Source organism: Balaenoptera borealis (genome assembly GCF_965194805.1).
Source record: "Balaenoptera borealis genome assembly, contig: HAP1_SCAFFOLD_1061, whole genome shotgun sequence".
NCBI lineage: Eukaryota > Metazoa > Chordata > Mammalia > Artiodactyla > Balaenopteridae > Balaenoptera > Balaenoptera borealis.
In genome coordinates, this window is record NW_028123151.1 from 204,364 (window position 1) to 219,052 (window position 14,689).

Consider the following 14,689-nt stretch of genomic DNA (forward strand, 5'->3'; position numbering starts at 1 on the left):
CAATCAAATTTACTCCGATAAGAAATAGAAATTAAATTTAAAAAACAAACATAAGTAAGGAGACATAACCTTCTGGGGGCTTGTCCCAGCACATTCCACTCTAATTTGCAACCTCGGAACACTACCTCCAGGAAGATTCTGTTGCCCTAGTAACAAGAGATGAGAACGTAATAATGCTGCCGCCTTGTGGCTGTTTCCCACAACAGCAGCTTTAAACCCAGTGCTAATGGTTGCTTAATAGTCACAAGGACTGCAGGGGTCTAAATGACACCTGCCCTCAAAAATGCCCTGGGGTAGGGAATAGGCAAGAAAATTCAACACATGAGAAATTTTTCAAGAAGTCAATATGAAGAGGGAAGTTGTACTCACTCTTTAACAAAAAAAGGAAAAGAAGAAAAAGGATATTCCTAAAGATCAGTATAAGGAATTATTAGCCACATGCGTATCCAACCTCCAAAAAGGATTCAGCTCACACCAGTCAAATGGCCATCAGCAAAAATCTACAAACTATAAATGCTGAAGGGGTTTTAGAGATCTTTGTAACTCCTAGCTGCTGGTGGGATGTAAAGTGGTAACAGCACTAACAAAAACTGAATGGAGCTGCTATACAAGGTAAAAATTGAGCTACCATATAATGCGAAAGGGCACCTTTTGAGCCTATAAACTAAGAACACCAGAATCGGAAAGACAGAGGCAGGCAAATGTGCACTGCAGCAATACTGAAATAGCCAAGACATGGAAGCAAAATAAGGTCCTAAAACAGATGAATGGACAAAGAAGAAGTGGTATATGGACAGAATGGAATAGTAGCCTCGGGAAAAAAATGAACAATCTCGTTTTCAGGACTAGAGTTGAGCCAAGAAATAATCATATAAGGTTAAGTAAGTCAAAAGGGTATGACAAATATCCTATGATATCATTTATACATGTTATCCTAAGATTGCTACCAATGAACATATTTCCACAGAAAAAGACACTCACAGACTTATGAAATAAACTAATGGTTAGCCAAAATGAAAGGTGGGAGGACGGGTAAATTAGGACTATGGGGTTAACATACATATACTACTGTATGTTAAATGTATATAAACATATAACAGATAAACTATATGAATTATATAATCACCAATACCTTTAAAATATACATTCTGTAATCACATACATGGTAACAGGATCTGAAGATGAACAGACATATGTATGAATCTTTGAGCAGATTCTGTACAGCCAGACAATCAAAACACTCTAATCAAATTTACTCCGATAAGAAATAGAAATTAAATTTAAAAAACAAACATAAGTAAGGAGACATAAACTTCTGGGGGCTTGTCCTAGCACATTCCACTCTAATTTACAACCTTAGAACACTACCTCCAGGAAGACTCTGTTTCCCTAGTAACAAGAGTTGAGAACGTAATAATGCTGCCGCCTTCTGGCTGTTTCCCACAACAGCAGCTTTAAACCCAGTGCTAATGGTTGCTTAATAGTCACAAGGACTGCAGGGGTCTAAATGACACCTGCCCTCAAAAAATGCCCTGGGGTAAGGAATAGGTAAGAAAATTCAACACATGAGAAATGTTTCAAGAAGTCAGTAAGAGGAGGGAAGTTGTACTCACTCTTTAAAAAAAAAGGAAAAGAAAAAAAAGGACATGCCTAAAGCTCAGTATAAGGACTTATTAGCCACATGCAAATTCAAATTCAAAAAGGTTTCAGCTCACACCAGTCATTTCCATCAGCAAAAAGTCTACAAACTATAAATGCTGAAGGGGTTTTAGAGAACTGTGTACCTTCTAGCTGCTGGTGGGATGTAAAGTGGTAACAGCACTAACGCAAACTGAATGGAGCTGCTCGAAAAGGTAAAAATTGAGCTACCATATGATGCGGCAGGGCACCTCTTGGGCCTATAACCTAAGACCACCAGAATAGGAAAGACAGAGGCAGTCAAATGTGCACTGCAGGAATACTGAAATAGCCAAGACATGGAAGCAAAAAAAGGTCTATAAACAGATGAATGTACAAAGAAGAATTGGTATATGGACAGAATGGAATAGTAGAACTGGGAAAAAAATGAACAATGCCGTTTTCAGGACTACAGTTGAGCCTAGAAATAATCATATAAGGTTAAGTAAGTCAAAAGGGTATGACAAATATCCTATGATATCATTTATACATGTTATCCTAAGATTGCTACCAATGAACATATTTCCACAGAAAAAGACACTCACAGACTTATCAAATAAACTAATGGTTAGCCAAAATGACACGTGGGAGGATGGGTAACTTAGGACTATGGGGTTAACATACATATACTAATGTATGTTAAATGTATATAAACATATAACATATAAACTGTATGAATTATATAATCACCAATACCTTTAAAATATACATTTTGTAATCACATACATGCTAACAGGATCCGAAGATGAACAGACATACGTATGAATCATTGGGCAGATTCTGTACAGACAGGCAATCAAAACACTCTAATCAAATTTCCTCCGATAAGAAATAGAAATTAAATTTAAAAAAGAAACATAAGTAAGGCGACATAAACTTCTGTGGGCTTGTCCCAGCACATTCCACTCTAATTTACAACCTTGGAACACTACCTCCAGGAAGACTCTGTTGCCGTAGTAACAAGAGTTGAGAACGTAATAATGCTGCCGCCTTTGGCAGTTTCCCACAACAGCATCTTTACACCCAGTGCTAATGGTTGCTTAATAGTCACAAGGACTGCAGGGGTCTAAATGACACCTGCCCTCAAAAAATGCCCTGGGGTAGGGAATAGGCAAGAAAATTCAACACATGAGAAATTTTTCAAGAAGTCAATATGAAGAGGGAAGTTGTACTCACTCTTTAACAAAAAAAGGAAAAGAAGATAAAGGATATGCCTAAAGATCAGTATAAGGAATTATTAGCCACATGCGTATCCAACCTCCAAAAAGGATTCAGCTCACACCAGTCAAATGGCCATCAGCAAAAATCTACAAACTATAAATGCTGAAGGGGTTTTAGAGATCTTTGTACCTTCTAGCTGCTGGTGGGATGTAAAGTGGTAACAGCACTAACGAAAACTGAATGGAGCTGTTTGAAAAGGTAAAAATTGAGCTACCATATGATGCGGCAGGGCACCTTTTGGGCCTATAACCTAAGACCACCAGAATCGGAAAGACAGAGGCAGTCAAACGTGCACTGCAGCAATACTGAAATAGCCAAGACATGGAAGCAAAAAAAGGTCAATAAACAGGTGAATGGACAAAGAATAAGTGGTATATGGTCAGAATGCAATATCAGTCACGAAAAAAATAAAAGGATCGTATATGCAGCACTAGAGATGAGCCTAGAGATAATCACACAACCTTAAGTAAGTCAGAATGCAAAAGACAAATGTCCTATGATATCACTTATGTTATCTGAAAATTCATAAAAATGAACATATTTCCATAGAGAAAGACAGTCTCAGATTGAGAAGACAAACTTATGGTTAATCCAAAGAAAAGGTGTGAGGAATGGATAAATTAGGATATTGGGGTTAACACACATATACTAATACTTATAAAATATATAATCCCAAAGACCTATGGAATACCAAGAGTGGTCTACTCAACACTCTGTAATAACCTACATGGAAACAGACCCGAAGATCAATAGATGTATGTATATGTGTAAATGAACAAGATTCTGTACACCTTGAACAAAAGGCCTTTTTTCAATCAAATTTGCTCTGATCAAAACTACAACTTAAAGTCACAAACAAGAATTAAGGAAGCTAAAATTTATGGGGTTTTGTCCTGGCACATTCCACTCTAATCTGCAACCTAAAAGCACAACTTGCAGCAAGGTTCTGTTTCCCTAGCAAGCAGAGTTGGCAACGTAGAAATGCTGCCACCCTAAGGCCGTTTCCTCAAACAGCAGCTTTAAATCTACTGCTAATAGTCACTAATATTCACAAGGACTGCAGGGCTATAAATGACTCATGCCCTCAAAAAATGTCCTGGGGTAGGGAATGGCCAAAAAAATCCAAACGCGGCAAATTTTTCAAGAAGGCAATATGAAGTTGTAAGTTTAGCTCAATCTTAAAAAAAATGAAAAGGACATTGATAAACAAAACATCAGGAATTATTAGACTCATTGAAATCCAATCTACACAAAGGTATCACCTCACACCAGTCAGAATGACCATCAGCAAAAAGTCAACAAACAATAGATGTTGAAGAAGTTGTGGAGAATAGCGTAACCTCTCGGTCTAAGTGGGATGTAAAGGGGTAACAGTCAATAATAGGAACAGAATGGCAGTGCGTTTAAAGGTAAAAATTGAGTCACCATATGATCTGGAAGGCCCACTATTGGGCCTGTAACCTGTGAAAGCCAGAACCAAAAAACACGGGATGGAAAATCGTGTATTGCAGCAGTATTTACAATAACCAAGACATGGAAGCCACAAAAATGTCCATCATCAGATGAATGGATGAAAAAGTGGTCCATGTACACAATGCAATATTAGACACAGAAAATAATGAAACAGTGCCGTTTGCAGCACCATAGATGAGGCTACAGATAATCACACAACTTGAAGTAAGTCAGAAAGTGAGAGACACATATCCTATGATATCACGTATAGGTGTTATCTAAAAATTGATAGGAATGAACCTATTTCCACAGAGAAGGACACTCACGTGTTCAGAAAACAAGCTTGTGGTTAACCAAATGGAAAGGTGTGAGGAACGTATAACGGAGGGTATTGGGTTCAACAGACATATGCTAATACTTATAAAATATATAATCATCAAAGACATACCGAATACCAAGAGAGGTCTACACAACATTCTGTAATAACCTATATGGCAACGGGATCCAAACATGAAAAGATATATGTATCAATGAAAGAGACTCTGTACACCTAGAGCAAACACAATATTGCAATCAAATTTGCTCTGAGAAAAATGAAAATTTAACTAAGAATACCAACAACAAATAAGTAGACATAGTTTTGGGGGGTTTGTCCTGGCACATTCCACTCTACTTTACAACCTACAAACAGGACTTCCAGGAAGGCTATGTTGCCCTAGTAACCAGAGTTGGGAATATAGAAATGCTGCCTCCTTGTGGCCGTTTCCTGCAACAGCAGCTTTAAATCCAGAGCTAATGGTCATGTAATATTCACAATTACTACAGGGCTGTAAATGACACCTGCCCTCAAAAAATGTCCTGGTGCAGGTAACGGCCACAGGAATTCAGAACATGGCACATTTTTCAAGGAAACAATTTGAAGAGGTAAGTTTCTGTGTTTCACTTAAAAGAAAAAAAAAGGAAAACGGACGTAGATAAAAGCTCAATATCGGGAATTATTAGATGCATGCAAATTGAAACTACAAAAAGGTATCACCACGCAACACTCAAAATGCCATCAGTAAAAAGTCTACAAACAATAAATCCTGAAGGGGCTTTAGAGATCCGTGTACCCTCTAGTTGCTGGTGGATGTAAACTGGTAACAGCCAGTAGTGAGAACAGAATGGAGGTGCGTTGAAAGGTAAAAATTGAACTACCATATGATCTAGTAGGCCCACTGCTGGGCCTAACCCCTGAGAAGACCAGAATCCCAAAGACACAGGCTGGCAATCCTGCACTGCATCAATATTTAGCATAGCCAAGACTTGGAAGTAACCAAAATGCCCATCAACAGGTGAATGTAAAAAGAAGAAGTGGTCCATGGACACGGTGGAATATTCGCCATGGAAAAGAATGAAACACTGCTCTTTGCAGGACCTTAGATGAGCCTAGAGATAATCACAGAATATGAGGTAAGTCGGAAAGCAGACGACAAATATCCTGTGATATCACTTCTAGGTGTTACCTAACAACTGACACATATGAACATACTTCCACAGAGAAAGACTCTCACAGACTTAGAAAACAAACCACGGTTATCTCAAAGGAAAGGTGGGAGGAATGGATACATTAAGATTACGGTTACCATACGTATACAAATACATATTAAACACATGTGTCAAAAAGAACGACCATATAACAAGGGAGGTCTACTGAACGCTCTGTAATAATTTACATGGGGGCTTGCCTGGTGGCACCGTGGTTAAGAATCCGCCTGCCAATACAGGGGACACTGGTTCGGGAACATCCCACATGCTGCAGAAGCAGGAAATGCAAATCAGCACTACTAAGAAGTCTCACTTCTCAGCAGTCAAAAGGGCCATCCTAAAAAAGTGTAAAAACCAGAAATGCAGGACAGGCCAGGGAGAAATGGGAACCTTGTTATGCTGATGGGCGGGATGTAAATTCCCAATGGCCACTCTGGAGAAGTGTATGGTGTTTCCCAAAACATCTACAAAACACAGCTAGAGAGCATAGGACACTTCCACTCATGGGCATATAAATTGGGAAAACTTCAAATCAACAAGACACAGGCACCCCAAAGTTTAGGGCTGCTCTTTTTACAAGAATCTCCACTTCACTACAACTTAAATATCCCAGGAAAGAGAAAAATGGATAAAGAAGCTGTGGTACTTATGTACAATGGAATATCACTCAGCCATGAAATCAATGTCATAAGGCTAGTAGCAGCATGATGAGTGGATTTAGGTACGATGATTCTAAGTGAAATAAGTCACACAGAAAAAGACACTTATCATAAGATATCACTTATAGAGGGAATGTAAAAATCGCTTCACATGAACTGAATTACAAAACAGAACAGAGTCACACATTTAGAAAACACACTATGGCTGCTTAACGGGAAAGGTGAGGTGGGGTGATGCATAAAACAAGGGTTTGAAATTAGCACAGATACCATTCCATAAACTAAATATGTAATAGACAAGACCTACTTCTTGCTCGGTGAACTGGACTCAACACCCCCTATTTACCGCCCAAGAATATATCTGACTAGTAAGAATCTTAAAACCTATATATTGATATCTCCCTGTAAGTGAATCAAGTGGGCGTAAAGCAGCATAAACACAGCAGTGAAAATCAGCTAAACCCTTCTATAAAGATAAGTTACAAAAAAAAACAAAGATAGTAAAAGAGAGAGAAATTCTTACAAAATTCGTTCAGGGGCTGTGATGCAACCTGGACTGACCATATCTAGACCCACAGCTGGATGTGACATAAGGGTGGACACTCTAGGGGCTGAGAGGATTGGTGAGGTTGGGGGAGCAAATGCAGACCCTTTAAAGTAATACTGCGTGGTACCCATTGCATGGGTCCCAAATCTCCAGGTTCAAGGGAATCTTCCTACAGTGAAAACATGCATGGGAAACCCAGAGGATGGTACACCGTGTGATCGGGAAAGGTTTCTAAAACGCACCTCATTTCTCATCTCCTGGTGCTCGGGTTCGCCATTCCAGCCGCTTTCCTAACAATCTCCCCACTTGGAGAAGCAGCACCTTTAACCTCCTCTTTCGTACAGTTTGCAATTTGTCCTGAGGATGAACGGGAAGAGGGGGAACCAATGAGAGACTAGCTCTAGGTGTTCGGACCGGCACAGGTCAATCTAATTTGCCATCAGGAAGAAGAATTAACCACAGGCTCAGCCTGACCCCGGAACCAGAATAGGGCCTGAAGCAATCCTGCGCTTTTGTGGCCAGCTCCCAAAAAAGCGAGTTGAAAAATGGAGCTCAGGGGCACTGCAATTCACAAACCTGCAGAGTTATAAATGATAACTATCGTCCAAAAATATATTGAGGGAAGGCAACGAAGAGGATTTGAAAGTAAGGCAGAACTGCAGGAAACAGATTTCAGGAGGTAGATTCGACTCGCCTTTAAAGCACATGAAATGCGGCAAAACGTCGACAATGAGGCCCTTGGCCAAAAAGGGCGTATGCGTTTTTTCCTGAATTCAGGAAAAAACGCATACGCCCTTTTTGGCCAACCAAGCAAGCGGGAAATCCAAATCAGCACTACAAAAATGTCTCACTTCCCATCGGTCAAAAGGGCCATCCTGAAAAAGTGTAAAAGCCAGAAATGCAGGACAGGCCAGAGAGAAAAGGGAGCCTTGTTACGCTGATGGGCGGGATGTAAATTGCCAACGGCCACTCTGGAGAAGTGTATGGTGTTTCCCAAAACATCTGAAAAACACAGCTAGAGAGCATAGGGCACTTCCACTCATGGGCGTATAAATTGGGAAAACTAAAAATGAACAAAACAGAGGCACCCCAAAGTTTAGGGCTGCTCTGTTTACAAGAGCCTCGACTGGCATACAATGTAAATGACCTTGGAAGGAAAAAATGGATTAAGGAGATGCGGTACTTAGGTAAAATGGAATATTTCTCAGCCATGACATGAATGAAAGAAGGCCAGTTGCAGCAACTCGGGTGGACTTAGGTACGATCATTCTAAGTGATATAAGTCAGACAGTAAAAGAGACTTATCATAAGATATCACTTATAGGTGAAATCTAAAAATGGCTACACATGAACTAAATGACAAAACAGAAACAGCGTCACACATTTAGAAAACACACTTATGGCTGCTAAAGGGGAAAGCTGGGGTGGTGTGAGGCATAAACCAGGAGGTTGAAATTAGCATAGATACCGTTCCATAGCCCAAATAGGTAATTGACAAGACCTACTCTATAGCTCAAAGCACTTTAGTGAGCACACTTTCGTCACCAGAATAGAATATAGAAGACTGGTAAGAATCTGAAAAGGAATTGATTGATGTCTCTCTGTAAGTGAATCAAGTGGATGTACAGAAGGAAGAAACACAGCATTGAAAATCAGCTATACCCCATTATAAAACTAAATTAGAAAAGAAAAAAGAGATACAAAGACAGTGAGAGGGAGAGAAATTCTTACAAAATTCATTCAGGGGCTGTGATGCAACCTGGATTGACCACATCTAGACCCACAGAAGAAACCTCCAGAACAAAGGTTCAAGGATAGTGTCTCCAGCGTGTTAGAAAGCTTGCAAGAAAGGCAGTGTGGCTGGAGCACAGTGAGCAAAGGAGAGAACAGTGAATGGAGAAGTGACTTCTTCACTTGTTTCCTTCTAGAGTTTAACAATAAGTTATTTGATCAGACTTTTCTTTTAAAAAAATCACTTCCTTGAATAACAATAGCCAAATAAATATAGGAATTGTTTTGATATTTCTTATTCTTCATAACAATGCTAATGGTGAATTGCATTTATATTATTAAATATATTATTCTATGATAAATGGACCTCATTGGGACTTATAAAAGGTCAATGGACAGGACCCAATTTATATATTCTGCCTTAAGTGAGAGAGTCACTTCAGTTTTAAGGACACATACAGACTGAAAGTGAAGGGATGCAAAAAGGCATTCCATGCAAACGGAAACCAAAAGAAAGCTGAGGTAATATATAATACAAGATAGACTTTAAGACAAAGATTGTAATAAGAGACAAAGAAGGTCATTATATAATTATAAAGCAGTCAATCCAACAAGAGAATGTAACATTTGTAAATATTTATGCACCCCAAAAAGGAGCACCTAAATATATAATATTAATGACACAAAAGGGAAAAAAAGACAGCAATAACAGTAATAGTAAGGGACTTCAACACCCCACTGTCGTCAATGGATAGATATAGAATATCAAACAGAAAATCAACAAGGAAACATTAGACTTAAATAATATGTTAGACCAGATGGACTTAACATACGTTTACACAACATTCCATTCAAAAGCAATAGAATACACATACTTCTCATTTACACATGGAACATTCTCCAGTATAGATCATGTATTAGACCACAAAACATATCTTAAATCTAAGACGATTGAAATCATATCAAGTATCTTTTCCAACAACAGTGGTGTGAAACTAGAAATCAATTACAAGAAGAAAACTGGAAAATTCACAAATATGTGGAGATTAAATAGCATGCCACTGAACAACCAGTGGGTTGAAAAGAAATAAAAAAAATCTTGAGACAAATGAAAATGGAAATGCAATATACCAAAACTTATTGGATACAGTAGTAGCAGTTTTAAGAGGGAAATTCATAAGGATAAACCCCTACATGAAGAAAAAAGAAAATATTAAACAACCTAACTTTGTATCTCAAGGAACTAGAAAAAGGAGAAACTAAGACAAAAGTTGGTACAAGGAAGAAAGTAACGAAGGTCAGAGTAGAAATAAATGAAATCGAGACTAAAGAGACAACAGAAAAGATCAGTGAAACTGAGAGCTGGTTCTTTGATAAGATAAACAAAATAGATCATTAGCCAGACTCATTAAGAACAGAAGAGAGAAGACTCAAATAAATAAAATCAGAAATGAAAGAGGAGATGTTACAATTGATACCTCAGAAATACAAAGGATCATAAGAGACTACTATGAAAATTATATGCTAACAAATTGGACTATCTACAAGAAATGGATAAATTTCTAGAAACATAGAACGTACCAAGACTGAATCATGAATTAACAGAAAATCTGAACAGACCAATTATTAGTAAGGAGATTGAATCAATAATCAAACCTGGGCTTCCCTGGTGGCGCAGTGGTTGAGAATCTGCCTGCCAATGCAGGGGACACAGGCTCGAGCCCTGGTCTGGGAAGATCCCACATGCCGTGGAGCAACTAAGCCCGTGAGCCACAACTACTGAGCCTGCGTGTCTGGAGCCTGTGCCCCGCAACAAGAGAAGCCGCGACAGTGAAAGGCCCGCGCACCACGATGAAGAGTGGCCCCTGCTTGCCACAACTGGAGAAAGCCCTCGCACAGAAACGAAGACCCAATACAGCCAAAATTAAAAAAATAAATAAATTAAAACAAAAAAACCCAAAACCCAAAAAACATGTAGGGAAAAAACCAAGTCAGCCACAACATTAAAAAAAAAAATAATCAAACCTACCAACAAACAGAAGTCCTCACCCAGGTGGCTTCAGTGGTGAATTCTACCAAACATTTAAAGAAAAATTAATACCAATCTTTCTCAAACTCTTCTAATAAAGAGAACAGGAGGCAACACTTCCAGACTCATTCTATGATACCATCATTACCCTGATACCAAAACCAGACAAGGACACTACAAGGAAAGAAATTTACAGGCCAATATCCCTGATGAAGATGGATGCAAAAATTCTGAACAAAATATTAGCAAACTAAGTCAACAATACATTAAAAAAGACCATACACCATGATCAAGTGGGATTTATTCCAGGGATTCAAGGATGGTTCACTATCTGCAAATCAATGTTATAAACCACATTAACAAAATGAAGGATAAGAATCATACGATCATTTTAATAGATGCAGAAAAAGTATTTGACAAAATTCAACATTTATTTATGAAAAAACTCAAAAAGGTGGGTATAGAGGGAACATGCGTTAACGTAATAAAGGCCATATGTGACAAGCCTGCAGCTAATATCATATTCAACAGCGAAAAACATAAAGTTTTTTCTCTAAGATCAGGAATAAGACAAGGATGCCCACTCTTGTCACATTTATTCAGTATAGGCTTGGAAGGAAGGAAAGAAGAAGTAAAACTGGTTCTATTTGCAGATGACATGACATTATATATAGAAAACCTTAAAGATTCCACCAAAAAAAGTTAGAACTAATCAATGAATTCAGTAAGTTGCAGGATACCAAATCAATACATAAAAATCAGTTGCATTTTTATACGCTAATAACAAGTTATTATGAAGAGAAATTAAGAAAACAATCCATTGACAATTACATCAAAGTGAATAAAATAGCTAGGAATAAACTTAACCAATGAGGTGAAAGATCTGTACACTGAAGCCTATAAAACACTGACGAAAGAAATAGAAGACACAAACAAATGGAAAAATATTCCAGGTTCATGGATTGGAAGAACTGATATTAAAATGTCCATACTATCCAAATCAATTTACAGATTCAAGGCAATTCCTATCAAAATACCAATGGCATTTTTCACAGAACTAGAATAAATAATCCTAAAATTTATATAAAACCACAAAAGACCTGGAATAGCCAAAGCAATCTTAAGAAAGAAGAACAAAGCTGGAGGTAACATGCTTCTTGTTTTCAAACCGTATTACAAAGCTACAGTAATTGAAACAGTATGGTACTGGCACAAAAATGGAAACATAGGTCAATGGAACAGAATCAAAAGCCCAAAAGTAAACTCTCCTATGTATGGTCAATTAATTTACAACAAAGGAGACAGGAATATACAATGGAGAATGGATAATCTCTTCAATAAATTGTGTTGGTAAAACTAGACAGCCACATGCAAGAGAATGAAGCCCTATCTTACACCATACACAAAAATTAACCCAAAATAGATTAAAGACTTGAACAGAAGACCTGAAACCTTAAAACTCCTAGAAGAAAACATAGGAGGTAAGCTCCTTGACATCAGTTGTGACAATGACTTTTTGGATTTGACACTAAACAGAAAGGCAAAAAAGCAAAAATAATCAAGTAGGACTATATCAAACTAAAAGACTTCTGCACAGCAAACGAAACCATCAGCAAAATGAAAAGGCAACCTATGGAATGGGAGAAAATATTTGCAAATTATGTATCTGATAAGGGGTAAATATCTAAAAAGTATTTAAACTCATACAACTCAGCAGAAAAAGGAAGCAAGAAACAATCTAGTTTAAAAATGGGCAGAATATCTGAATAGAGATTTTTCCAAAGAAGACATACGGAAAGCCAACAGGCACATGAAAAGATGCTCAACATCACTAATCATCAGGGAAATGCAAATCAAAACCATAATTAGGTATCGCTTCATGCATGTTAGAATGGCTATTATCAAAAAGACAAGAAATAACAAGTGTTGGCAAGGAGGTAGAGAAAAGGGAAACCTTGTACACTGTTGGTGGGAATGTAAATTGGTGCAGCCACTGTGGAAAACAGTATGGAGGCTCCTCAAAAAATAAAAATTAGAACTGCTATATGGTCTAGCAATTCCATTTCTGGGTGCTTATCTAACAGAAACAGAATCACTGTCTCCAAAAGATACCTGCATCCCCATATAGATTGCAGCATTATTTCCAATAGCCAAGACATGGAAACAAACTAAGTGTCCATGGATGAATGAATGGATAAAGAAAATATAGTGTATATACACAACGAGATATTATTCAGCCATAAAAATGAAGGAAATCCTGCCATCTGTGGCAACATGGATGGATATGGAGGGTAAGTGAAATAAGACAGTCAGAGAAAGACAAATACTTATAATGTCACTTATATGTGGAATCTTAAAAAATAAGTTAAAATTAAAAAAAACAAACTCATGGATACAGAGAACAGATTTGTGATTACCAGAAGCAGGTGTGTGTGGGGGGTAGGGGGGTGTGTGGGAAAATGGGAGAAATGAGTCAAGGTGGTGCAAAGGTACAAACTTCCAGTTGTAAGATAAATAAGTCCTGGGAATGTAATATACAGCATGGTGACTACAGTTAACAATACAGTTTTGTATATTTAAAAGTTGCTAAGAGAGTAGATCTTAAAAGTTCTCGTCACAAGGAAAAAAAATTGTTATTATGTGCTGTAATGGATGTTAACTAAACTCACGGTAATCACTTCGCAATATAAACATGTATCAGATAATTATACCGTATGACTAAAACTAATACAATGTTATATGTCATTTATATCTCAATAAAAAAAATTCTGCATAGAGCCCAAATGGCCAGGTCTTTATACTGCCACTTTGCTCAGTCAGTAGAAGTGGGCTGCCCTGGGAAGGGCCTAACCTCCACAGAGGTGGTTCTCTGCAGCTGAGACAGAAGGAGCTGATAGCTAGAGGCTGTCTGCAGACCACATCTGAAAGGTACACTCAAATATCTACCACAGTAACTTATATAAATGTTTCAGTACGGGGCACTTAGGATTAAGGCTGCTACTAGTAATACAAAAAAGAATTGAAAAAATTAATTTTGAAAAATCCAGTTTTAGAATAAACATGAAATAGATAAACTACCAAGTTCTAAAGGTAAAGTTCAAGGCAATGAAAAACATTCAGAGACCTCATCCTACTGCTCCCATTTTAGTATTTCCATTAATGTTGGCTAGTTCCAGAATTAGCTTAAGTTTTTCTGGTGATTAGTGTCATCTCTTGGTATAGCACACAAGAGTTTTAAAACATTAGGTTTTCTTTATCATTTTAAGAAAATATCACTTGTCAAATTGGTATAAATTATAGGTGCATTGGCAACACATAATAATTACTTAAACCTCTTAAAGTTTGTTAAAATAGTTACAAAGGTAATGGGATATTTTTCTCTAAGCAATTTTAATCCAGTTAGAAGGTTTTGGGAGTGTCAAGGAATCTAAGACAGACGGTTATACCACCACCTTGTGGTAAAATGACTGAAGAGCAGACAATTAAATTGTTTTGAAAAAATGCAAAAAAGAAAATACTGATACCTAATACGGATACCTAATATCTAGGAGAAGAGAGATCTAAATACACAGAGCACTATAAATACTTTAGATTTAAAGGAAAATGTTTTGCTAGCTGTTGTCACTGGATTTCAGTACTTTGTTCATTTATAAACTTCAGCAGAGTAAAGCTGGTGAGGCGAAGTATTACATGCTTTTAAAAAAGTTGGGATCAGTTATGTTATAAGAGATTTGACTAACTCAATATTGCCATATCATATTTGAATTAATAGTTTATATTCATCCCTAAAATACAAATCAGAATTTTCAGTACTTTTAAACTGATAAAGCATTTTATATCTGTTTT

The 14,689-nt window shown here is 37.5% G+C and overlaps 1 long non-coding RNA gene across 1 annotated transcript; it reads right to left on the reverse strand.

Moving 5' to 3' along the window:
- Nucleotides 1-635: 635 nt before the first annotated feature.
- LOC309621844 lies at nt 636-2,611 on the reverse strand. The gene is made up of 2 exons (XR_014240289.1): nt 2,374-2,611; nt 636-1,132 (listed from the first exon to the last, which is right to left on the reverse strand). It is a non-coding gene; the product is annotated as an uncharacterized lncRNA (long non-coding RNA).
- Between the last annotated feature and the right edge of the window lie 12,078 nt (nt 2,612-14,689).